This window comes from Musca autumnalis, unplaced genomic scaffold, assembly GCF_047663935.1.
Source record: "Musca autumnalis isolate F117 unplaced genomic scaffold, ASM4766393v1 scaffold_5, whole genome shotgun sequence".
Classification (NCBI taxonomy): domain Eukaryota; kingdom Metazoa; phylum Arthropoda; class Insecta; order Diptera; family Muscidae; genus Musca; species Musca autumnalis.
This window is the reverse complement of record NW_027412088.1, coordinates 36583638-36609887: the sequence shown is the minus strand read 5'-3', so window position 1 is coordinate 36609887 and position 26250 is coordinate 36583638.

The window sequence follows — 26250 nt, the reverse complement described above, 5'->3', positions numbered from 1 at the left end:
GATAAGCCATATCGTTCCACTCCTTCAGGTACCTACCCCACAAAAGTTCAAAAATATTCGGAAAAATCGTGCGCACGATAACTCTTGATGGGAGTGACCGATTTGGTCCATACTTTACACATTCTCATAATATATACCAGATATAGATCAGGTTCGAATATGGCCTATATTTGTCCACTCCATCCCGTACCTCCCACACAAAATTTTGGATAAGTTCACTTTAAGGCCTGCTATTTAATCACTTTTATTTTTGTTGAATCAACTTGCATTCGCTGCCTCAATTACGATGGTAAAAGTTGTTTCAGGGGCAAGTCCATACTTCTTGAGAAAACAGCCCCAAGGGTGTAAAAACCCCCTATGGCACCCCCATGGTCTATGTCGGTCCATTCCTTTAAGTACCTTTTCCGCTAAATTTTTGAACTTTAATCCTAATCAACATTTTTGTCGGTTCATACAGCCAACACATTTAAACCCCTAAATACATAAGTTTTTTTGTGAAAAAAGTGTTTCACTTTGCACAGGCTGAGGGTATATCTCTGTCGGCAAAGCCGACTGATACTTTTTTACTTGTTTTTCTTTTGTTTGGTCCGCTTAGCATATGCAGAAATTTTAATTCGTAATTTAGTCATTAATAGGTTATGATCCGATGGCACGTCCGCCCCGGGTATGTCGACGTCTTTTTTATGCTTTAGCTAAAGCGTTTGTTTATAAGAATATAATCGATCTGATTTCTAATGACATTGTCATTTCTGTCAAGTGGCGATTTCCATGTATAAAGACGTCTTGCAGGCAAGCTAAACAAGGTGTTAGTTATTATCGTTTTGTATTCTTAACAGAATTGTACAAGTCTTTCACCTCTTTCGTTTCTTGATCCTAAACCGTATTGACCCGTAATTCCAGGAACCATGTGTTTTTCCACTTTCGCATTAAAATCACCTTGGATAATGGTAATTTCGTGAGATTTTGTTAATCTAAGTAAGTCATTGATTTCTTCATAAAAGTTTTCTATTTCATCTTTGCTTTTGTCAGCAGTGGGAGCATATACTTGAATTATATTTATTTTTACTGGTTTTATGTCGAGTTGTATAAACATAGTTCAATCCGATTTCGGTATGTAATCTGTTACGAATCTTGCTATACTTTCCTTCATGATTATACCTACCCCATTCCTATGGTTTCTGTTCAGATTTCCAGAATAAAAGATATTCATGTTTTGCGAAGTGAAATCTCCACTATCAGGCCACCAAGTTTCGCACACTCCTAGTATATCTACATATATTCGGTTTTTTCATTTCAGATATTGTGTTTGCTAATTTGCCAGATTCATATAGACTTCGTATATTCCATGTTCCGATATTTAAAGTATTTATTGTTTTACCTCCGGGGATTCTTAGTACCCTCTCGTTTCCGGAGAATGAGGGCCGTATATTGTTGTTCATATTCATAGATGGGGAGCTCTAATTGCCAAGTTACAGCAAATTCGGGCTAAAAATGAATATAAAATTATCAAAATACCTGAAATCGGTTAGTACCGCTCTATGAGGGCTATATGGCTAAATGGACCAATATTGGTTTTGGTCCAATATGTATTGTCATCCAAATCTGAACAGTATGCAAAGTTTCAGTTCGATTGGTCAACTGCGACTGTGTTAAAAATGAGTTACTAGATTTGAACTAAACAGACACCAAAGAAAGTTAAATAAAATACTGTAAACATGGTACCTTTGTATGGGGTCTAAACTGTGCAACATTTTTAAGGTAATCTTGTGCAATCTATTTGAACTGAGGATTTTTGAGAGTACAGACCCAAAGGACGAAAACTCTGGTTGGGATTAGTCCTGTCAAGTCCAGCTAGGATTTTATGGCCCCATCTAAACATGCTTAAGTGTTGACTCTTTAAAGCAATTCGGGACTATATCTCTGAAACCAATGCGAATCTTATTCTGACCTCTGAAGCAAATTAATAGATAAGAACAAGAATAAAATATATGGAGAAATAAAAATACATTTAGTGTCTCAAATTTTAAAATATATTGCTTTTCAAAATAGTCAGTGTTAATCCCATAGTCGTTGCTTTAATATTATATTAAAACAACTTTAATTTATTAGTGGGAAACAATTGACGATGTTTACAAGGAGTAAGGCAGGGAAGACCATAGTTTTAGATCTCACCACATATCTTCATCAGTTCCCTTGTTTCTTGTTTTTCAACAAGAAACTTCTTATACCCAAGTGTCAATTTCTCGCTCAAATAGATAAGTGTCTAAAGAAACACTCTGATCGAGAATTTTTTTGGCACTACCTAAACTCGAGCAACTTCACTTGCAATCAAAACCAAATACACGCCTTTTTTGGTTGATGTCCTCTTGGCAAAATTCTTTTAAAATCCACACCTGTGTTGGTTGATGTCCTCTTGGCAAAATTCTTTTAAAATCCAATCATGTGTTGGTAGATGTCATCATGCAAAAATTCTTTAAAAATCCACGCCTGTGTTGGTTGATGTCCTCTTGCAAAAATTCTTTAAAAATCCAAGCCTGTGTTGGTTGACGTCCTCTTGCACAGAAATTTACCCTGATCATATAGATCACAAATGATAATTTCAATGCCTGAAAACTACACCGAGGAGCATAGTGGCTTCACATAAAAGTAAACTGAGGGGAGTCATACTAATTTCCGCTGTTAAAATACTTGGCAAATATAAACAAGGATTTATCCAATGACAATCGCCACAGAAACACCTAAAATACAACAGCAAGTATCTAGTTACATATCTTGCTTGAGAAACAATTTCTTCTCTGACTAATACCCTAGACAGACAGGAGCGTTAATTTGCATTAACTGCCTTAATTCAAATTAAGTCGTGCATTATCCACATTTTTAATGCATAAAATCAAAGGAATTTAAACTGAATTTAGGTATTTTAATATGGCAATGCTGTAAAAGAGAGCCCATATTTATACCCTCAGCATTTAGGCTAATGAAATCGAAATAATGGTTTTAGACCCCAAGTATGTTTGTACGATATCCGCTTCAGACAATTTTGAGTAGATCTAACAATGTCCGTTCGTTTGTCTGTCCGTCTGTCTGGCTGGCTGGTGCGCACGATAACTCTCGAAAGGATCAACCGATTTGGTTAAAATGTTGGGTATCGAAATATTTTGTCCAGATTTGATTTAAGTTCGAAGATGGGCCATAAGGTCCACTCCTTCAGGTTCCACCCCCACAAATGTTCAAAAACTGTCGCAAAATTTGTGCGCACGATAACTCTTGAAGAGAGTAACCGATTTGGTCCATACTTTGTATATCGTAAACATTCTACAGGAGGAAGATGAGGTTCCAATATGGTCTCAATTGGCCCACTCTTTCGAGTACCACCTACACAAAATTTCGGAAAAGTTCAGTTTAGAGCCATCTATCGAATCACTGTGGTTTTTGTTTTAGCAACTTGTATTCACTGCCCTCCATACGACGGTACAAGTTTCATTAGGGGCAAGTCAATACTTCCTGAGAAAATAGCCTGAAAGTTGCAAAAAAACCCCTATGACACCGTGTGAGGTGGTTGCCGATTCGGTCCAAAATTTGGCCTTAGTAATATTTTGTCCAAACATAGTCTAAGTATGAAGATAATCCTAATGAACATTTCTGTAGGTTCAAATTTCCAAAATTTATAAAAACCCCTAAATACATACGTTTTTTGGAAAAAATTGTTTCAATATATACAGGCAAAGCCGACTGATACTTTTTTACTTGTCATGAAGGAGAGAGAGCATTTTCATGCTTTGAGACACAACTTGCATTGCAAACAACAAAGCAGTTGTTTACCAGCAAACAGCTGTTTCTTAAATGCAGAAACTGTCGTCTGCAAATTTAAAATTAAATGCTCATCTTAATGCAAATTAACTTTGCCGTCTGTCTAGGCGTTCTGATGCAGAGATATACCATCAGACTATGACATGAAGCAATTTCAATATAGGTTGATTTTTTAAACATTACTATTGCGAGAACTACCCGAAATATTCAAAATTTATACGCGAAAATATCTGAACCTCTTCTTGAGCTTAAATGTTTAATCTTTTGTGATGGAGTTGCCGGAAGAAGTGGTCAGATATAGTCCATCTTCGAATTGCGGATTCACTTTAGTTGGTAGTCGACGGGTTTTATGGTTTTATTCAGTTCAGTTAAATGGATTGAAGATGACGACCTGCTGAAAAAAATTTCAAAACGATTCTAGGCATGTAATTAAACTGAACACTTGCGAACAATTGTGAGATTTTGTATTGTGGGAGGTATCCGAAGCAGTGGACCGATTTAAACCACATTCGAACGTGGTTTAATTACCAATGTCAATCGCCCGTTTCGGTAGTTAACGAGTCCATCAGCCAATTTAGTTCACCACTGTATATTTCTTTAGAGCTTCTGGACCATTATATCAGGAAGCATATGCTGGGCCACGAAAAAAATTATATCGCTGTAGACTGGACCTCAAGAACTACTTTCAGTAAAAATTTTCAAATTTTAGAAGTTCATCAAGCAGACCTTTAGCTACACTGAAAACTATTTTCTATATTTGAATCTAATCTATATCTGGAAGAAATAGTACGATGTGCCAAGTTTAAGAGAAATAGGGTTCTCCCATTTTAGGGACAAATACCTATGTAGTGGACCGCTAGGAACCAAATTTTAGACCAAAACTGTTTTTTTTCGAACGTTCCCACGCCACTCTTCCCCGCCCCTGCCGACCGAGGGGGCCACCTCCCCATAACGTAGGGATTATGGAGGGTTAGTAGGGTAGGAAAATTCCGGCTACAGTTTATCAGTAAAATTAAATAATTTTTACAAATTGTTTACATTAAAAAATTAGATATATTTAAAAAAACAACATTTAAAAAAATATTTTAATAGTATGAAGGTTATAATAAGTACGTTATTTATATTCTTGATCAGGATAAAATTCTAAGACGATCTAGCCATGTCCATCTGATGTAATGAGTCTAACGTCCCCAATAATTATGATAGAACACTAAAATTTTGCACCCGAGTTTATTTTTTCGAAAGATGGGCTATATGGGTCCACGTTAAGGTATTTTGAGTATTTTACCTAAATTTTTTGAACCGAACAATCTGAAATTTGACATTTTGGGGTTTCCAACGGCCAGTACGTTTTTCCACTAAAAATTGTCAAGATAGTTCCACGTTTTGGTATAGACCCCATATAAGGGAAACCGATTTAAGATATTTTGAGGATTTTTGCTACATTTTCCGCCCAAATTGGTTCCAATTTGCATTTGGAGTTCCAAGAGGTCAAAAAACTTCTGCTCACCCATATAAGGGTACCTACCGATTTAAAGTATTTTGAGGCTTTTAGCTACATTTTTTAACCGAATTATCTGAAATTTGACATTGGAGTTTCCCCACTGGCCAAACAACTTTTATACCAAAAATTGTCAAGATATGTCCACGTCTGCGTATAGCCCCCATATAACGATACCTCCCGATTTAAGGTATTTTGAGGCTTTAAGCTACATTTTCTGACCGAGTTAGCTGAAGTTTGACATTTGAGGTTCCAAATGACCAAAAAAACTTCTCCACTAAAATTTGCCAAGATAGGTCCTCGTTTTGGTAGAGACCCCATAAAACAGTACCTCTCGATTTAAGGTATTTTGAGGCTTTTAGCGACATTTTCCGCCAAAATTTGTTTCAGTTTGCATTTGGAATCCTATTTTCCTTATTTTCTACAATAAATTTTACCACTCGAAATAAAAAATCACTATTATTACATCATTATTATAAATGTAAGTTTCTTATGTGTTATTACTATGTGTTGATGTTCGGAGTATGAGCATATTATGTAATATGTACAGTAGGGCTATAACCAAAAAAAAAAAAAAACTCCAGTACCATGTGCGGAATATTGTCCTGATAAGGAAATTGGGTTTCTAAGTTCGATTCGGTGAAAAAAGTTTCCGCACAGAGAAGGTTTTTTAAATGCAATTGGATAAATTTTTATTTGTAAAAATTTAAATTTTTGAATCAATATTTATATGTACACATATAATTTATTTAGGCTAAAATAAGCGCTTAATTATTGCGATTTGTATTGGACTTATGCAGGTCAGTATCGAACCATTGAATATTATATTCAATTTCTAAGTAAAATAGCTTATTTAAAGACGATTTGCTATAAAAAGGGAAGGCTTTATATAAATATCTGCAACGGAAAATTTGAATGCAATCGGTGCGGAAACTTTTTTAAAGGTGGGGAAAAATTGAGAACGCATTTCTTTATATTTTTACATGCTCTATACGGCTATGTGGTGGAATTTTTGATATGTAGAAAAAATGGACAGAAAGTTATAACCCTAACGCACATTTTATTTCCATATACGAATATCATTTAGGATGTTCTTCTTTCAAATTTTCTGTTTACTTATGAAATCAATTTGTAACATACAAAACATGAATGTGTCATTCAACACTCACATTCCTGTGTACATTTACAGTAGCATCATTTTATGTCATGAAGTAAATTACCACAAATAAAGTCGTTCGTTGTCATACCACTTTTGTGTTATGGGCAAATGTTATAAACTCATTTTGATGTTATTAGTTAGTGTTTTTAGTTTTTTGGCTTCTTTATGGAATATGTTTTTATGAATACTTTTTATTTAATGGCTTCATAAAATAAGAAATTGCATTGTAATAATATTCATTCTTTAACAATAAAAATTCCTCACAATAAAATCAATATGCTAATTTGATTTATTAATGTCGTAAATATTTAATGGTACATGTTATATGTAATGCAAATATTTTAATGAATAAAGTTAGTATTTTATTGGTTTATATAGCTATTTACTCTACAAGAAATAATATATATAATCCTTAAGAATTTTTGTAATAAACAGATAACATTTCTGCGAAAAATGTTATGAATAAAAAGTAAAAACTACTCTGATTGAATGATGTATTGCTCTAGCAAGAATCTGCAAATTTTAATACGATAAAATTTTTCCGTTATAATATCGGAAACAATTAAGAAAGTACCAGTCAGCTGTGCTGACAGATATATACCCTCAGCCTCGCACTTATGGGAAAGAAGCAAACACAATACTTCTGACGTCTATAGGGGTTTTTTGAGTTTTTGGGCCAATTTCTTAGGAAGTATAGATTTGCCCCCAAAAAACTTTGTACCTTTTTAACTAGGGCCGCACACAAAACATGTTGCCAAAAATTTAAAAACGATCCCAGACGAGTCCATAAAATCCACTCCTTCTAAACTTTGCGATATTCGGACATAATTCGAGGCTCCAAGAAATTATAGATATACAACGTTTTCATACATTGGTTGGTTGGTTTACGTGGTGGCTACACTTTATAGCCTCAATTAGTATGTAAGGAATGCCGTTTTGAAAACCACACCACTCGTTCAAGGATTGTTATTTCGTAGTATTAAATTGATAGTTAAATCCAGCCTGATGAGTTGAGAAATCGTAGAAGGTCTCCCGGACCTACTTCGGCTATCTCGGCGATATTATGAAGGAACGGCTGTCCTATAGCTTTAAGTCGTCGTTGCATTAGTGCAGGGCAGGAACAGAGGAGGTGCTCAACAGTTTCCTCCTCTTCTTCTTCTCCACAGCTGCGACAGTGGTCGTTGTGTGGTATATTTAAGCGCATTGCGTGGTTACCGATAGCCCAGTGACCGGTTAACACTGCAATAAGTCTTGCCAAGTTCCGTCTATTTTGGCTGATTTGTGCGTTTGGCGTTGTATTGAGGCCATGTAGATTTTGATATTCGGCATGTTTCCGTTTTGTCCCATCTACTCTCAGCCAATGATAGATAGTAATTGAAGATATCCCCTTTAACTACTCCCATTGGTGTTGCGACTGACGCCTTTGGGAGTTCGTTAGAGGCGGATCCTGCTCTGGCTAGTTCGTCCGCTTTTTCGTTCCCATCCAGTTCCTTATGGCCTGGGATCCAGGTGAGAGTTACTCTTGACAGACGCCCTAGTTTAGCAAGTTCTTCTTTACAATCTTTCACTAGCTTCGATGTGGCAGAGTTTGATTTCATTGCAAGGAGTGCCGCTTGACTGTCGACAAAAATTCCTATCGAGTTTGGTGTGTGGAGTTGTAAGAGAATAAAACAAGCTTCCTTTATGGCCAGTATCTCCACCTGAAAAACACTGCAGTCGTCAGGTAGCTTTATGGATGTAGATATATTTGCATCCTATGAGAAGACACCAGAACCGACTCCACATTTCATCTTGGAACCATCTGTGTATACATTGATGTCATGACCTGTCATTGGTGATCCATTATTCCATTCTTTCCTGCTTGGAAATTTGACTTCAAAAGGCTGATCAAAAGTCATTGTAGGAGCGCAGTAATCAGCAGTAGTTGCTATTTCTTTTGGTAGTTTGTGAAGCACGCACGCATGTCCGTAGGCTCTATCGCTCCATATTCCTAGAGCCCGCAGCCTTGCCGCATTACATGTTGCAGTTGCTTTGATGTGTATGTCTATTGGCAGAATGTGCATCATAACATTGAGGGCTTCAGCCGGACAAGTCCGAATTGCCCCCGTCACCCCGATGCATGCTGATCTTTGTATGCTATATAGTTTTTTCTGTGTAGTTTTCTTTTCCACTGCTGGCCACCATACTAGTGCTCCATATGTGAGAATTGTTCTTATTATACTGGTGTACATCCATAACACCATTTTAGGTTTAAGGCCCCAACGGCTCCCAAACATTTTGCGACACGTGTAGTATGCAACGGTTGCTTTGTGAGCAACATGATGGTCTTTGTGGTGAATAGTACCATCTCAGTTTTCCCTGGATTCACACCCAGTCCACAGCTTGTGGCCCAAGTATCTAGTGATTTCAGGGCCCCGTTCATGATGTCACTTATCACGGATGGGAACAAACCAGAGACGAGTATTACCACATCGTCCGCATAAGCAACCACCTTGATCCCCATATGGTCAAGTTTGATAAGGATTTCGTTAATGACAAGGAGCCAAAGCAGTGGGGATATAACTCCTCCCTGTGGAGTTCCTCTGTTTACGTGCTTTGACAGCGTACTGTTTCCTAGTGAGGCGGTAATAACTCTACTTTGCAGCATGGTGGTTATCCAGCTACTGATGAATGATTCCACGCCAAAGTTATCTAGAGCTTGTTTTATTGCTGTTGTACTGACATTATTGAAGGCACCTTCTATATCAAGAAAAGCAGCCAAGGTGTATTGTTTATGTTCTAAGGATTTTTCGATAGTCCTAACGACTTCGTGTAGGGCTGTATCTGTCGAGCGTCCCTTTATGTAGGCGTGTTGACTGGAAGATATGTTGTTTGAGTTATCCATCTTTTCTCGAATATGCACGTCGATGAGTCTTTCGAGCGTCTTAAGTAGAAATGATGAAAGGCTTATGGGTCTGAAGTCTTTAGCATTTTCATGACTACGTTTTCCTGCTTTGGGTATGAAGACAACTTTGACCTGTCTCCAACTCGCAGCAACGTAGTTAAGGGATATACATCTACTATAAATGTACACTAGCCAAGGGTTTATTATGGTCTCCGTACTTTGCAGCATTTTTGGTATGATACCATCTGGCCCCGGAGATTTGTAGGGAGAGAAGCTGTTAATAGCCCATGTAACTTTACTCGGACTTATTATCTTATTGACTTCAGTATCGTTTATGTCTGTATTAGTATTGGATTGCACTTCGCTGGTTCTATCAGAGCAGCCAGGGAAATGCGTCGTAAGCAGAATTTCAAGAGATTCGGCTGAGTTATCAGACCATGTGCCGTTGTTTCTCTTTATATATGTGGGATTCGAGTGTCCTTTTGCCATAACTTTGCTTAGTCTGGCTGTATCTTTGGTGCTGTCTAGTGCTCCGCAAAATTCAATCCATGATTGCTTTTTCGCTCTGGCTATGGCCTTTTTGTACTCCTTTAGCTTATCCTTGTATGGCTGCCAGGATCCGCTTTGGTAGCTGTCGTTGAAAGCTTTCCGTGACTGTTTACGCAGTTTAGAGAGCTCGGATGTCCACCATGGTGGATAGTGCTTTTTCGAGCGCGTCCTAGGACATGATACTTTAAAAGCTGTATCTAGAGATTTCTCCAAAATAGATACAGCTTTATCTATACCCGCCGTAGTATCGCTTTTGTGTGGCATGCTGGGTAATTTGTCCCGCAAAACCCTATTGAACTTCTCCCAGTTCGTTCTTTTCGGGTTGCGAAAGCATTTAATTGATGTTGCTTTTTCTGATATATTGAAAAGTATCCAATTGTGATCTGAGAACGATTTTTTATCGGATACTATCCAGTTAGCTATTTCTAGATGACGTTTATCGGATACCAGTGTGAGGTCAATGACCTCCTGCCACCCACTAAAGTTATCCGAGCTTGGAAATACAAAAGTTGGGTTAGTACCTCTATTACATATGGTAAGATTGTTAGTATTAATGAAGTCTAGAACTGACTCACCTCTGTCGTTCGTTTCTGTGCTACCCCATAGGGAATGCCTTGCGTTTGCATCGCAGTCAATGATGATGGTGTTGAGTGGATGTATGGCCTCCATGGCGCTCCAGACCTCGCTTGGTGGGGCTTCTCTTGAGTGGGCCATGTAGCATGAGGCAATAAAGAACTGCTTGCCATTGTCCAGTTCCACTTTTGCAACGGTGAAGTCCGCTGTACTATACTCTGGACATAAAAATGCGTTTATTTTATTTTTAACAATTAGACATGATCTAGGCTTACCGTTATCCTTCATGTATAATGTTTTATATCCTCTGCTATTAAGACCCTTTACTTCGTTTTCGTAAACGTAGGGTTCTTGGATGATGCCTATGTCAAGATCCTCCTCTACTAGAAGGATCCGCAGGTTATCTGAAGCGACTCTAGAATGCTTCAGATTGATCTGCACGACCTTGAGCATCATCTTATTGTGGGGATGATGTTGATGGCCCCTCTAGCTGCATATTATCTAGCAGCTTTCCGGCATCGTCGATGTCATCTGCATCGTCTTCTCCGTTCGGGCCATGCGATCTTAGTATCTTTACTTTGGCTTCCCTCACGCCAAAGAACAGTTTGTTGCCGAGTCTCTCTAGTGCCTCCACTCCGGCCTCTGTTATAGAGAGAACCAAACTCATGCTGTTATTATTCGGGGGTTCAGTGGCGATTACGGACCAGTCGTCCATTGGAACATCCTTGTTCATCCTCGCCAGACCTTGTAGTAGTTTCGGGCCGTCACAATCTATCTTGGGCAGCCAAACTCTGGCACGAGGTCTTATTGGGATTTCTTGGGCTGGGATCAACCGCAGGCTGATGTCTTCCCATGCACCGCTGATCTTAGCCATGCATTTTTCCAAGAATCCCTTTGAGAACTCGTCCATGCATTTGATTACCCTGTAGCCACGATGAACCTCGCTTGAGTCGAAATGAGGCACGGGAGAATCTTCGTTTGTGAAAACATGTTCCATAACTTGTTCTGACAATTTAGTTTCTACCATGCCCCATTCCGCAGTGGTGATAGGGGACAGCTTTCCCTTCTTGTCGTTAGCCACGGCAACCATCAGGTCGCCCTTAACGACTTCATTGAAGGGACGTTTTGTTGTTGAAGAGGCAGTAGTGTTGTGTTTTTTCCTCTTGGCGGGCTTATTGTCCTCAGTCCGAGAGCGCTTACGTTTGGAGGAAGTTGGGCGATCGTCGTTTCTAGAGGTTTTGGCTTCCTCGTATTCCTCGACGATTTTAGTGTATTTTATTTTGTCCAGCTCATCCCGTTCGTGGACCGTACCATTTGCAGCATTCTTGGCGATCTTGCCGAGAATGAATTTTGCCTTCTGGTATAGGGCCTTTCGAACGTCGGCTGGACTTTTCTTTTTCTTATTGGTTTGTGTAGTTTTACCATCCTCAGAGACGGTCAGAGTTGCTGTTTTTGTGGTTGTCTGATGAAGTGTGTCAGAAACGACTACACTTAGTTGGCTAGCTACCAGCTCCTGGCTGGATGCTAAAAGGTCATCCTCGGAAGAGTTGCCAGACTGCAACCGAGGAGTTTTGTTTTTATTTTCTAATGTATTTTTCTCCATATGTTGTTCCCACGAGTGTGCCGTAGGGGGATGGACCATCGTACGCAGTGACGGCTTGCGCAGACTAGGCTACTAATAAGTACAACTCGACACGTGCCCAGGCGCCGAGGGGGGATTGCTAGCGACCAGACTTCTTTAGACACTTGTCGGCCATTCAGATCCTCAGCACAACTCCCACTACCTTGATCTTAAAAGTGTATATATATGTCACTCGTCCCAAAGGTGATCTGTGGAGCAAAATCAGTTCACCTCCTGGGCTCGTGACAATTCCCTCCTCCTTTTGCAACCGGGCTTGGGACCGTCTTTGGCGGAGTTGTTTTCATACATACTTAATTGGCCCTCCACAGAACATTTGTCATATAACTAAAACAGAATTCCTTTCCTCTCTGTTTCCACTGGTCCTCTGGTCTTCCACTGGTTTACTCCATCGAAGCCTTAGCCTTCCATTTCTGCGTGTATTTGTACGCCTTTTTAGTGGGTTCTTCATAGCTCATTCTTATGACACGACCTAACCAACGCAATAGTTGTATCTCGGTATATTTAACTATACTGATGTCGTTGTGTAGCCGATACAGCTCGTGATTCATACGACTTCGATATTCACAGTCAACGCATATTGGCCGGTAGACGTTTCGAAGAATTTTTCTCTCAAACAAAAAAGCACAACCTTGTTTGTCTATCTGCTTGCTGTTTGCATCACGAGAGACCGTTTGCATCACGAGAGACCACACAAAAGGCTGTCTCCTTGTCTGAAACCTCTTTTGGTGCTGAACTGTTCGGATAAGTTCTTTACTTTTTTAACTGAGGACAGTTGTCAGTTAGAGCGATCTTTCAAAACCAAATGAGCTTTGCAGGACGCTGTGGAAGGCAGCTCTATAATCGACAAAAATATGGTAAGTGTCGATCTGCATCTTTTGGGTCTTTTCCAGGATATTACCAAATCCGCATAGTAAATATTTGGTGGATTTGCCAGGTTTAAAGCTGCTTTGGTATGACCCATTTATTTCGTTAACCATAGGCATTAGGCGTTCGAACAATATCCCTGACACTGTTTTATAAGCAATAGGGAGGAGACATATGCCCCCATAATTAGAGCACACAGGATGCTTAGATGTGATGATGCTTTGATCTAGGGTATCAATATCATGAGCATACTATATGTATATGTTACCAAATTCATTTGCTGGTCTCTACAGGAGGATGTGCCTGTACCAAAGCCAACTGTTTCATGTTTAACTCTTTGGTAGAATTTTCGGACTCAATTCTGGCTCATATACATCTCGATTTCTCCATTTCTGTAGCAGCACGACACTACTGTATGACCATGGGTTCCTTCGAGGATGTCTCTGCTATAAAAGTATGGCTTATCCGGCTGTTTTCATGAAGTGGGCAACCATCAGGGCACAGTGCTTTGATTTAGCAATTGGGCCAGTTGAGTGGAATATGTCTAACTTCATTTTTTGAGTCTGTTCGTACTTTATTTACTACGCTTAATCGGGTACGTATCTTTGCTGCTAACGATCGTACATTCAACACGCTCGATGAATGTTTTCCGTCTATATCAACGAGATCAATTTGATTTTTGTCTTTTAGTCTGGAGATAGTCAGGTGCCTTAATGAACGTCGAGATCCTTACAACTAGTACAGCTAACTACCATGTTGTTTGCGCCTGCGGGTCAAAGATATCCTCCTTTCCAATTTTGTCTTTAAAATCGCCTAGTATAATTTTAATGCCATGCTTAGGACAACGGTCATGTGTTTCTTCTAAGCGCTGATAAAATTTATCTTTGGTCTGTTCGTCCTTTTCTTTAGTGGGATCATAAGCGGAAATCATGCTGATGTAGAAGAATTTTGCTTTTATCTCTATTGTAACAAGTATTTCAGTCAGCGGGGTGAAGCTTTAGAGCAGATGTTTTAACCTCCGACCCACTTCAAATCCGTAACAAAACTCATGATTTATGTCACGACAGCTATAATACAAAGTGTCGTGGACCACACTTAAGCCGCATTGCTTACCACAGACCGACGTATTGCGTTATATGTGGTCTAAAAGGATTCTTTGCCTACGTCAGAGTGCTGCTGGCAGATAGTTGTGGCATTCGCGGACGAAGTAAACATTCTGTCCAATGTAAGCCCTAGAGTCTTACTAATCTCCGCAGTCCATGTGGAGAAAAAGAGTGGCTGTTATTTGCATAAATCCACACTGATGATCGGCAACTGGATAGCTAGAGAGCCTTAAGTGACTTTACTATGGGAGACAAAAATGTAATCGGTCTGTACCATTCATCTTTGCTGGTATCCTTGCATGGCTCCAATATCATCATAATGATCTTTGGATGAATAAGCGTTCCTAATGATTCCTCCTCGGCAGGAAAGGATATTATGCGATGTAGTACTCATCTCTTCGCTATATCACTTCCTATGCCCTCTACAAAATGGGCACCTCATGGCAGCTATAATAAAGTGTGTCACCTTTAAGTGTTGTTGTGACCCCTTCCCCAACTAATCTTATTTCCTGTATGCAGTAATTTCGGTTCCTTATATTTGTCAAGTACGGCTGCCAAAATTTTGGAAGATGTGTATTTTGTTTGCAGGCAGGTCTAGTTCGATTTTTAACCCATAGCTACAATTTTTAACCGAACTGACTGTAATTTGACATATAAGGTTCTCTGTGGTCACGAAACTTATTCACTAAAAATCGTCAACTTAGGTCCATGTTTTGGTATAGTTCCCGTTATACAACTTGACGATTTTTAGTGAATAAGTTTCCCTGCTACTGCAGGGAGCCAGCCATACGGGCTTGAGTACAGTTGCGTGTTCATAGTACGCCAACCGACACGGGAGTGTAGAGAAGTTGGGAAGTATTTGCGCTACCCCTCCACCTTCGGGTGTTGTTCCACGTCACCTTCGGGTGCTGTTCAACTCCGCCTTCGGGTGTTGTTATACTCTACCGTCGGGTGTTGTTCCACTCCACCTTCGGGTGTTGTTCCACTCTACGTTCAGGTGTTGTTCCACTCCACCTTCAGGTGTTGTTGCACTAGCCAGTACTCGTAGTATAGTGTAGAAGTTAACTTAGAACTAACACTAACTAACGACGACCCGAACAACCGAGCCGAGTGCTGAATCACCGAGTGGCCGAACCCCTACAACACGAGAGCCGAGGGCCCGACCTACAGCACGAATCATCGAGTGGCCGAACACCGAATCACCAAGTGGCCGAACACATACGAACGCCGAGTAATCGATCATCTACAACACGGATCTCCGAGTTCCCGATTATCTTCAAATCGCCTACTACCGAACAGCGAATCATCGAATTCCCGATTATCTTCAAATCGCCTGCTACCGAACATCGAATCACCGAGTTCCCGAATATCTTCAGATCGCCTGCCACCGAACGGCGAATCACCGAGTTCCCGATCATCATCAAATCATTTGCTACGAATCCCGAAGCCGGTCGCTCTTCCGCCAATTACTGAACACCGAGTCATCCAGCTCCAGTGCATCTGCGAATCGCCGCATCCAAACCTAATACCGAATCGCTGGGCCCTACCACTCCACCAGCCACTTACCTCGTACGAAGCTGTTGCCGATTCCCCAGTCAGTTACTCAATCTACCATTTGCTATTTAAACCCTTCTTATCGTATTTGAACGTCAGTAGATTATAAATTAGTTTTACATCAATAAATATCTGATTTAACCCCCAGGAAAGGGAGAATACTCGTCTTATTATTCCGTAAGGTTTGGTGGGCCCTTATGGCGACCGTGGACACGACTAAGTCTACCCCAGCCTACGACAAAACCACGATACAATTAGCGTTCTCATAGGGACAAAAAAGATCCGCTCCCCCGATCCAGGTATGGTCATATTTTCTGCATGATTACGGCAACTCCTTATTTTAAGTGTTTTGATGATTTTTAACAACGTATTACAAATGAATTAGTTCCATAAGAATCGATAAACATTTGATTCGACATTCTCACTCGATCGAATTACCGCCCTTATACCGTATATAACACAAATCTTGTGTCAATATTTTAATGCATTACTTACGGTATATTCATTTTCTCACTTGCGTGTAAACAATAAAAAAATTCCTTTGACCCTAAAATAAAAGCATTTCCTTATTTCTTCGTTTTATTTAACACGACAAAAAGTCATTTATAGCTGCTCGTTTTCAACAGTGATTTAAGTACATGTTAAATACTGTTGCTATTATTTGCAATCGTGCACACTGATTTCCCCAAGTAAGTTGTACGCAATAGTGGCGGGCACTGATAACTGACACAAACGGGACAGATACAAATTCGTAAACATTAAAAAATACCAACAACTTTTGATGAATAATGTTGTTAATGGTATGTTAAATAGAGTTTCTTGTTTGTTCGCTTTGTTGTTCTAGCTGCGTTTGTTTGGTTGTCCTCATGTTGGTTGGTTGCCATCATATCCTGCTGCCAGTCTATGTCTACTGATTGAATGCTTGCCGAAGCTAAATGCAAAGTACTGGCGCATAAACTACTCTACAACGACAAGTGATTGTTTGTTGTATAAAGTTGATGACATGTCATCCGTCACATTTGTTTGTTACTGTTGTTAGTGTTTGGGCCAGAACAGGGTGTGTGTGTGTCTGGGCCCGTTTAAATAAATGAATGTAAATAAGAACAAGAAACAATTTATAGTAAAAATGTGAGTATGCGACAGAGAGAAGCGAGTGTCTGGGTATCTGTGTCTGAACTACAAAAGTGTTTAATGTTTTGCATATTTGTGCTTGCTTTTGTTTTCAATGTCAATGTAAAAAAATTTTTCTGTTTATGTTTATTTGCCCTTAAACATAAAGTGACACACACACTCCACCACACTGGCATGTAAAACAAAACATCTCAACATTATACGCATTCAACCGAACAGCTAAAAGAAGGAGAGATAAATGAATATAACAAAGTTAGTTCCACAATGTTATTAACATTTTAAGTAGTTTTTAAATCACTGCAGACAAATGTCAGACAACATGACAGCATTTACAATAATTTATCATTTTTTCAATGGCTGGCTGAAGCCGAAGCAACAGAAGACAGAGGATGATGTAAAGAGAAAGTGTTTGGAGTGCAATCACTGATGATGAAGATGATGAATCAGTCAAGTGTGCAGTTTTTTTTAGATTATTTTATTTCATATGAAGTGATGGTTTCAATTCACGATTCAGCCATAATGGAACATTTTAAATTTATATAGGGAATAATGAAATTATATAGGGATAATAATAACACGTAAAAAGTTGAATGAGATAAACCTTTTCGTCTGTGTGAATTAAAACAGATTGAACCACAACGGAAATCCTTTTCACAAAATTTCATATGTTTATACTGTGATAGGGTGACCTAGGGGATGAAAGATACCAATCAACGGTCCTGAGTGCTTTTAACGTAGTAAAGCCAAGGATTTATCTTGGACACGGACCTCCCGGTGGTCACACGTGAACGATAACAAGTAAAAAGCGTTAAGTTCGGCCGGCCCGAACTTTTTTACCCCCATGAAACATATATTATTTAGTTTTTTTCCTGTCCACAATTTTAAATAGAGATATTTTGTGACCATAGAAACCCATATGCCTTTATAAGGCCATAAAATGTATCAAAAAAATGTCTTCAATCGGGCGCCACCTTTCTATGTGACAACTAGAAACCTCAAATATCAAATTACAGATAGTTCGTTCAACACAAGTAGCTAAACTACTGACAATCGGCAATTTTTGGTGGAAAAGTTTGTGGGGGCTATACCAAAACATGGAACTATGATGACAATTTTTGGTAGATATATTTTGTGACCACTGTGAACCTCAATCGTCAAATTACAGGTAGTTCAATCAAAAGATGTTGCTAAAAGCCTCAAAATACCGAAAATCGGGAGGTACCATTATATGGGGGCTATACCGAAACATGTGCCTATGTTGAACATTTTTGGTAGAGTAGTTTTCTGACAACTGGGAACCTAAAACGTCAAATTACAGGTAGATCGGTAAATAAAATTGCTAAAACCCTCATAATACCTAAAATCGGGAGGTACCTTTATATAGGCCTATACCAAAATATGGACCTATGTCGACAATTTTTGGTAGAGACATTTTGTGATATTTTCGAACCTTAAACGTCAAATTAAGGTAGTTCAGTCAAAACATGTTGCAAAAACCCTCATAAGACCTAAAATCGGGAGGTACCGTTATATGGGGCCTATACCAAAATATGGACCTATGTCGACAACTTTTGGTAGAGACGTTTTGTGATTATTTTGTACCTTTAACGTCAAATTACAGATAGTTCGGTCAAAACATGTTGCTAACACCCTCATAATACCTAAAATCCGGAGGTACCGTTATATGGGGGTTATACCAAAGTATGGACCAATGTGGAAAATTTTTGGTAAAGACGTTTTGTGATATTTTGGAAACTGGGAACCTAAACGTCAAATTAAATGTAGTTCAATCAAAAGATGTTGCTAAAAGCCTCAAAATACGGAAAATCGGGAGGTACCATTATATGGGGGCTATACCGAAAACCTATGTTGAACATATTTGGTAGAGTAGTTTTCTGACAACTGGGAACTTAAAACGTCAAATTACAGGTAGTTCGGTCAAAAAAATTGCTAAAACCCTCATAATACATAAAATCGGGAGGTACCGTTATATGGAGCTATACCAAAGTATGGACCTACATATGTCGACAATTTTGGTAGAGACGTTTGTGATATTTTGGAACTTTAAACGTCAAATTTTAGATGGTTCAACCAAAAAATTTTGCTAAAACCCTGAAAATACCGAAAATCGGGAGGTTCCGTTATATGGGGGATATACCAAACCATGGACCAATTTTTGGTCGAGATGTTTCGTGACCTCTGGGGACCTCAAACGCCAAATTAAAGGTAGTTCGGTCAAAAACCTCAAACGTCAAATTTCATGTAGTTCGGTCAAAAAATGTTTTGGGGGCTAACCAAAACATGACTCAATGCAGCCCATCTTCGGGAGCCAAAACATTGCATTCCAGGTCAACTATTGAGGACGCTAGAGTGATTACAACAGACGGACATGGCTATATCGACTCAGAATTGTATCCCGATTAAGAATATATATACTTAATAGGAACACAAATGATTATTTCAATGCGTTACAAACAGAAAAACAAAGTTAATATACCCTCCGTACTATGGTGGAGGGTATAAAAACTTGGGTTTGGGCGTCGGGATAGTAACCTACCCCAAGAAAAAAGCATCCAACTATAAAAAAAAACAGAAAGAAAAACAAACCCCGCTAAAGTTGACGACCCGCGCAAAAGTTTTAAGGACCATGATCTGCTAATCTGCACCCGGAATGTTCGCACTCTTTATAGAGAAGGTGCAGTTTACTCACTGGCAGATTTACTTGAAACGTACCAGGCCAATATAAACGCCATACAGCAAATACGATAGATTGGAAAAGGCGTCACAACAACACCTGAAGGTGACGCACTGTATTATAGCTGACATGACACATAGCATGAGTTTGGTTGCGGATTTGTAGTTGGTCGGAGGTTAAAACATCTGGTATCCAGTTTCACCCCAGTGAATAGACGACTTGCTACAATACGGTTAAAAGCAAAATTCTTCAACATTAGCCTTATTTGCGCTCAGACTCCAACCGAAGACAGGACGAACAAACCAAAGATATACTCAGCGAGCGCCTAGAAGAAACATATGACCATTCTCCAGACCATGATATTAAAATTATTCTAGGCGATTTTAGTGTCAAAAGGAAATGAGAATACCTTTGGCCCAACAGTCGGGAAATTCTGTCTCCACAGTAAAACATCTGACAATGAAATGAGGCTGAAAGACTTCGAAGCGGTAATAAACAGGGTACTTAGCAGTACCAGATTTAAGCATGTCGATAGTTATAAATAAGGGCACCTGGCTGTGTCCAGATCAAAGAGCAAGAAATCAAATTGATCTCGCGGTGATAGATAGAAGAAATTCATCGAGCGTGTTGGATGTACGATCGTTCCGAGGAGCAAATATAGACTCGGACCATCAACTTGTTACAGCAAAGGTACATACCCGTTTAAACGTAGCAAATAAATAACGAACAGAAACATCACGGAAGTTGGACATCAACTGGTCCAGTTGCTTAATCAAAGCACTCCTTGTCCCGATAACATATCAGCACAATGGCAAAATATTTCCCACTCCATGCAAACACCCTCAAAATCCAGAGACTTCCACAAAGGATATCATTGTATGACCAGGAGTGTCGTGCTGCTACCGAAGAGAAAAATGCGGCATATAGAGCTACTTTACAATCAGAAGCAACGCGTAGCGCACGAGAGAAGTATCGGGAGAAAAGGAGAGAAGAGAAACATCTTTTCCGCAGGAAAATCGAGAGATATGGAAAATCGAGATGTACAGGATTCAGAATGGAGTCCGAAAATTCTACCAAAGAGTGAAACATCAGGTACAGGCACATTCTCCTGAAGAGACCAGCAAGGTAATTTGGTAACTGATACAGATAGTGTGTGATATGGAAAGAAAATTTTTTGCAAACAGTCGAAGAGGACGAAGATACCACAGATCCAATCCCAGAAGATGGTATTGAATGTATACCGACCAGCCAAGATTTACCTCACAGTAATAAAACGGCTTAAGAATAATAAGGCAGAAGGATCCTATGACTTACCAGCCGAGCTGTTCAAAACCGGAGGCGACACGCTGAAAAGGTGTACACGGTGCTCTTGAATCAAATTTAAATGGAAGGTGCTTACACCTGGGAAGTTTTTGCGGATTCTGAAACTACAATGTTCATAGATGAACAAAATCAAAAAACAAAAAAAAAAAAAAAATCGCCGGAGCGCTTTTAAATAAATCGCGATTCAAGTTGACATTTTTAGGGGTAGTTTAGGTTTTTGCGATTTTGCTTGGAAACCGCAAGTCCTATCAAAATGAGACTGAAGAAAATGTCGTAGCTATAAAAATTCTCTACAAGATTTACCTGTACGATATTTTCGTAGGTTTTACAACTTTTGAGATATAGAAGTTGAAATTGGGACAATTCAAATTCAATTCTGTATCGTCTCCTTATAAAACAATGTCATGACTGCAATTTTCCAACTTAAACTTATATATCTAATAAAAAATGGTACATCCTATGAAAAATTACATAATCTAGTCTTGTAGAGAATTTTCGCAGCTATAAGATTTTCTGAGGTCCCATGCCGATAAGACTTGCCGTATTCAAGCAAAATCGCGAAACCCTAACAAAACCCCTAAAAATGTAAACTGAGCTTCTTTATCTCAAAAATGGTACAGCCTGAGAACAAATCACAAACGTCATTCGTGTAGAGAATTTTTACAGCTACATCATTTTCTTTAGCTCCATTGCGATTGGACTTGCGTGAAAACCTAAAAAACACCTGAAAATGTGAATTTTGACCGCGGTTTATTTAAAAATTCCGCAAGCGATTTTTTCTTGTTTTTGGATTTTTCTCATCTATGAACATTGCTGTTACATAATTCACAAAAACTTCTCCTGTGTAAGCGGTTTTCATTAAAAGTTAGTTAAGGCGCACCCTTCATGACATTGTTTTATAAGGGGGGCGATACAATCAGTGCATTGTCCCAATTTGAACTTCAATATCTCAAAATTGGTAAAACCTACGAAAATATCATACAAGTAAATCTTGTAGAGAATTTTTATAGCTACGACATTTTCTTTAGTCTCATTTTGATAGGACTTGCGGTTTCTAAGCAAAATCGTGAAACCCTAAACAACGTCTAAAAATGTCAACTTCAATCGCGATTTATTCAAAAAGCGCTCCTGCGATTTTTTTTTTTTTGTTTTTTGATTTTTCTCATCTATGAACATTGTAGTTTCAGAATCCGCAAAAACGTCCCAGGTGTAAGCACCTTCCATTTAAATTTGATTCAAGGGCACCGTGTGTATTCATCAGCTAGTTAGCACCATCTGGCAGGAAGAACGAGTACCCGACGATTGAAACCTGAGCATCCAGTGTCCCGACCACTAGAAAGGAGATAAGATTGTATGCCCTAACTATCTTCTATAGTGTCAGGGATATTGTGCAAACGACTAAAGCCTATGGTGAACGAAATAATTGGGCCATACCAATGCGGCTTTAGGCCTGGCAAGTCCACCCTACATCAAATATTTACCCTGCGACAAATCCTGGAGAAGACCCAAGCGATGCAGATCGACACCTACCAACTTTTTGTCGATTATAAAGCAGTCTTCGACAGTCCACTACGCTCAATCAAAGGTATTCCAAGCAATGTGGTATCCCCGCAAAGCTCATTCGGCTTTGTAAGATGGCTTTAACTGATACCCGGTCCTCAGTTAAAATGTTTGTGAAGTGGATAAAGTCTTACCTATCAGGGAGAGTTCAAATGGTTAAATTTGGAAATGCTATTTCCCACAAAATTTCTGTACAATCCGGAGTTCCGCAGGGAAGCCATCTTGGGCCTGTCTTATTCACGTTATTCATAAACGATTTACCAAGTGTTATAAATCATTCAAATATTTTAATGTATGCAGATGATGTGAAAATTTATTATTCGTTTAATAATTCTACAAACCACATTTTCCTACAATCTGACTTAAACAGATTTTATGAATGGTGTGAAACTAATTTATTAGAATTAAACTTATTGAAATGCAAACATATGTCATACTATAGGCTAAAGAAGATAAACACAACTTATTACCTACATGATCGTAAAGTTCAATACGTAGAGTCTTTTAACGATTTGGGAATACATCTAGATCACCGATTGGATTTTAGAGAGCATATCTCTTTAATTACTAACAAAGCTTATAAAACGTTGGCATTTATTAAGCGATATAGCAAGGAATTCGCCGACCCTTTAGTAACAAAGCAATTATATATATCGTTTGTACGTTGTACTTTAGAGTATGGATCGACTATATGGGACCCACCCTATACGATTCATTCAAATGCAATTGAATCAGTACAGAAACAATTCCTTCTATTTTGCCTCAAAGGTCAAGGTTGGAATCCACAATCTCTACCTTCCTACGAAGATAGACTGAGCATAATTAAATTACCTACACTAAAAAGTCGCCGTGTTATGCTGAATGTAACATTCCTTTTAAATATTCTACAAGGAAAAATAATTTCGGATTTCATCTTAAACAAAATCTTTATAAATGTCCGTTTCGGACCATCACGAAGCTACCAGCTATTGCAAATAAATTATTTTAGATCAAACTATGCAAATAATGACCCGCTACGTCGAATTTTTGTTGATTTTAATAAATTATACGATCTTTTCGATATTTCAGATAATCGCAATACAGTAAAACGAAAAATTATATTACATTTAAATACCTAATGAAACATATATTTATTGTAAATATTTAGTTGTAACTTAGTCTGTAAGGATTATATAATCTATAGACTTAATAATAAAAAAAAAAAATAGGAATGAAGCTCTTCGAGGAATTTAGTACAAGGAGACAGCCTTTCAGGTGACCTATTCAACACTCTGCTGGAAATGGATCGCAAAAGCGTTCCTTAAGGCAGTTTTGGCCATGAGGATTAAAAACTTCAAGTCATAATCGGGAGGTTTGATTTTCACCGTAGACATATGGTGTAGTGGACTTTTCAGGAATCGGAAACGCCAAGGGCCCAAAAAAGGTGTTCAAATCGCCCCATCCTAATAGGCAAGTAACATGTGGCTACACTTGCTGTTTACAGCTTTCGGGCCATTTTCTCAGGAAGTATGGACTTGCCCTTGAAAAAACTTACAGCGTCGTAATGGTGGCAGCGAATTCTAGTGGCTACAACAAAAATCAAACCGATTCGAAAGGCGATCTTAAACTGTAATTTTCCGAAATTTTGTGTGAGAGGTACCCGAAGTAGTTGATCGGTATAGACTTGATCTATGTCTGGTAGAAATATTACGACGTGCAAAGTATGGACCAAATCGGTTAGCCCCTTTGAGAGTTACCGTGCGCATAATTTTTGCCAAAAAATTAACTTTTGTAGGGGAGGTACTTGAGGGATTCGATCGATATGGGCATCTTCGAACTGTGCCGTCATGGCGGCACACGCAGAACTGAAAGGCTTCGATAGAACGAACAAGTGAAGCGCGAAATCAGAAGGCTCGATATCCCAGATTGGGAAAACAAAACAACAAAAAGAGAGGAATCTTTTTAGTTTGGTTTATGGAACATACATAAACATATTCATATAACATAAACATATACATACAACATAAACATATTTCTTAAGAAAATTGTAATTTAACCATTAAAATCTTAGCAGAAAAGTTAGTTATCCTTCCTAGAATTATTTTTCATGATAAAGTCAGCACCGCTAATTACAATTTATACTGCGGAAAGGTCTGAAAACCCATGCGGGTACAGAAATAAAGATAATACTCTATAAAGACCTCGACTATACCGTAAATACTGTAACAATATTTGTAATTGTTAATGGAATCGGCTAATCTACTAGCAAAAATAAGGAACCCCCTAAACCTTATCAAAAAATGTATTATTTTCAAGATTTCAGAGCTAATATCATATCTTTGTCCTCCTTTCCTCCAAAAAAATTAAGAAAAAATGTGTTGATATCAACTCTTATAGAACCTATGTGATTTTTAAACATAGTCTAAAGTATTTATTGGTGAAAAAATCACGATACTATGAAGTAAAGACAGGATATGTTTATTCAGGTACTCGAAGGAAACTCATCTGTGATTAGAACCTAAATTGCTTAAGACCTTACAAGATATTGAGGATGACTGGAGTTTGCAGAGTTGAATGAAAATCGTGCTAATTTGTTATATAATTTTCCTTTCAAATTAAACAATTGTTTTACCATCCGTCAGGGAAAAGGTTCAGCCATAGGGCAAACCCAACGTTCCTCTGGGGACATGCGAACATTTTTTCAACCGGTTTTTAGTGTTTCCTTATTATTTGTTAGAAGTTTGGCCAATTCCATTCAAATTACAAGTATTGTTACGATATTGCAGTATATTCGAGGCCCATATTAGGTATTATCATTATATCTGGGTCCGCATGGGATTTCAGTCCCTTTTGGGGTCTAAATGGTAATAAGCGGCGCGGAATTTATTCTGGGAAATAATGCTAGGAAGGATAACTAACTTTTCTTCTAAGATTTTAATGGTCAAATTACGATTTTCTTAAGAAATATTCTTGTCAACTTACGTTGGCTCTATTATTTTTTACACCCCCTTATAGGCCCAATCATATAACTGCCTGCCCAATACAACATCGAACTCCAAATTGGACAAATGTTGATTGAATTTTATTTATGGGATACTATTTTATTATAAAAATGCAATATCCTTCGCCAGCTAAGTAAGTATGTAAGTATGGGCCAGCTAAGTAAGTATGTATGTATTGATATAACAATAAAAAGACTTTATATTTCAAATCGTGTAATATTTTTTGTTTTGCAAACATTTAAGGTAAGGTCACATTAGGCAAATATTTGCTCCAGCGACCGGCATTGTGCGCTTACTCAGAGCAAGTGAGCATACATTTCAATGCATTATTTACGCTCACTTGCTCTCAGTGAGCGCATACTTCCGGTCGCTAGAGCAAATATTTGCCTAATGTGACCCTACCTTTAGTTGTCTAACCTTATAGGTACCTACATGTATTAAATCTAATATTCATCCGAATGTCCCAAACTTTATCCTAATTATGTGCCACAAAGAATTATAGCCATTATCGTATGACAGGACACTTTCAACATTAGATAATAAACTAACTTGTTGCACACACAAACAAAACAAACAAAAGCAGGAGGTTTTCACATACTTCCTCTAAAGAGTAACATATAACAAATGTGTTAATTGATTCAGTAAGTTTTAGTGATTTCAATTATTTCTAAACACTTTGGCATATCCGTTGAGAGCCAAAAACACCGAGAGCAAATAAAGTTAATAATTAATATACATACATCAACACAAATTCACTTGATGTCAACACACAAACACACACTACATTCAAATATGTATTTACCCAAAACATACCCAAAGCGATCCGAACGGACCAAGCCTGTTTGGGGCATACGGAAATGACAACAACTTAAAAGTGTAATAAAAATATGCCAACACTTAATGACAACAACAGAGTTACGC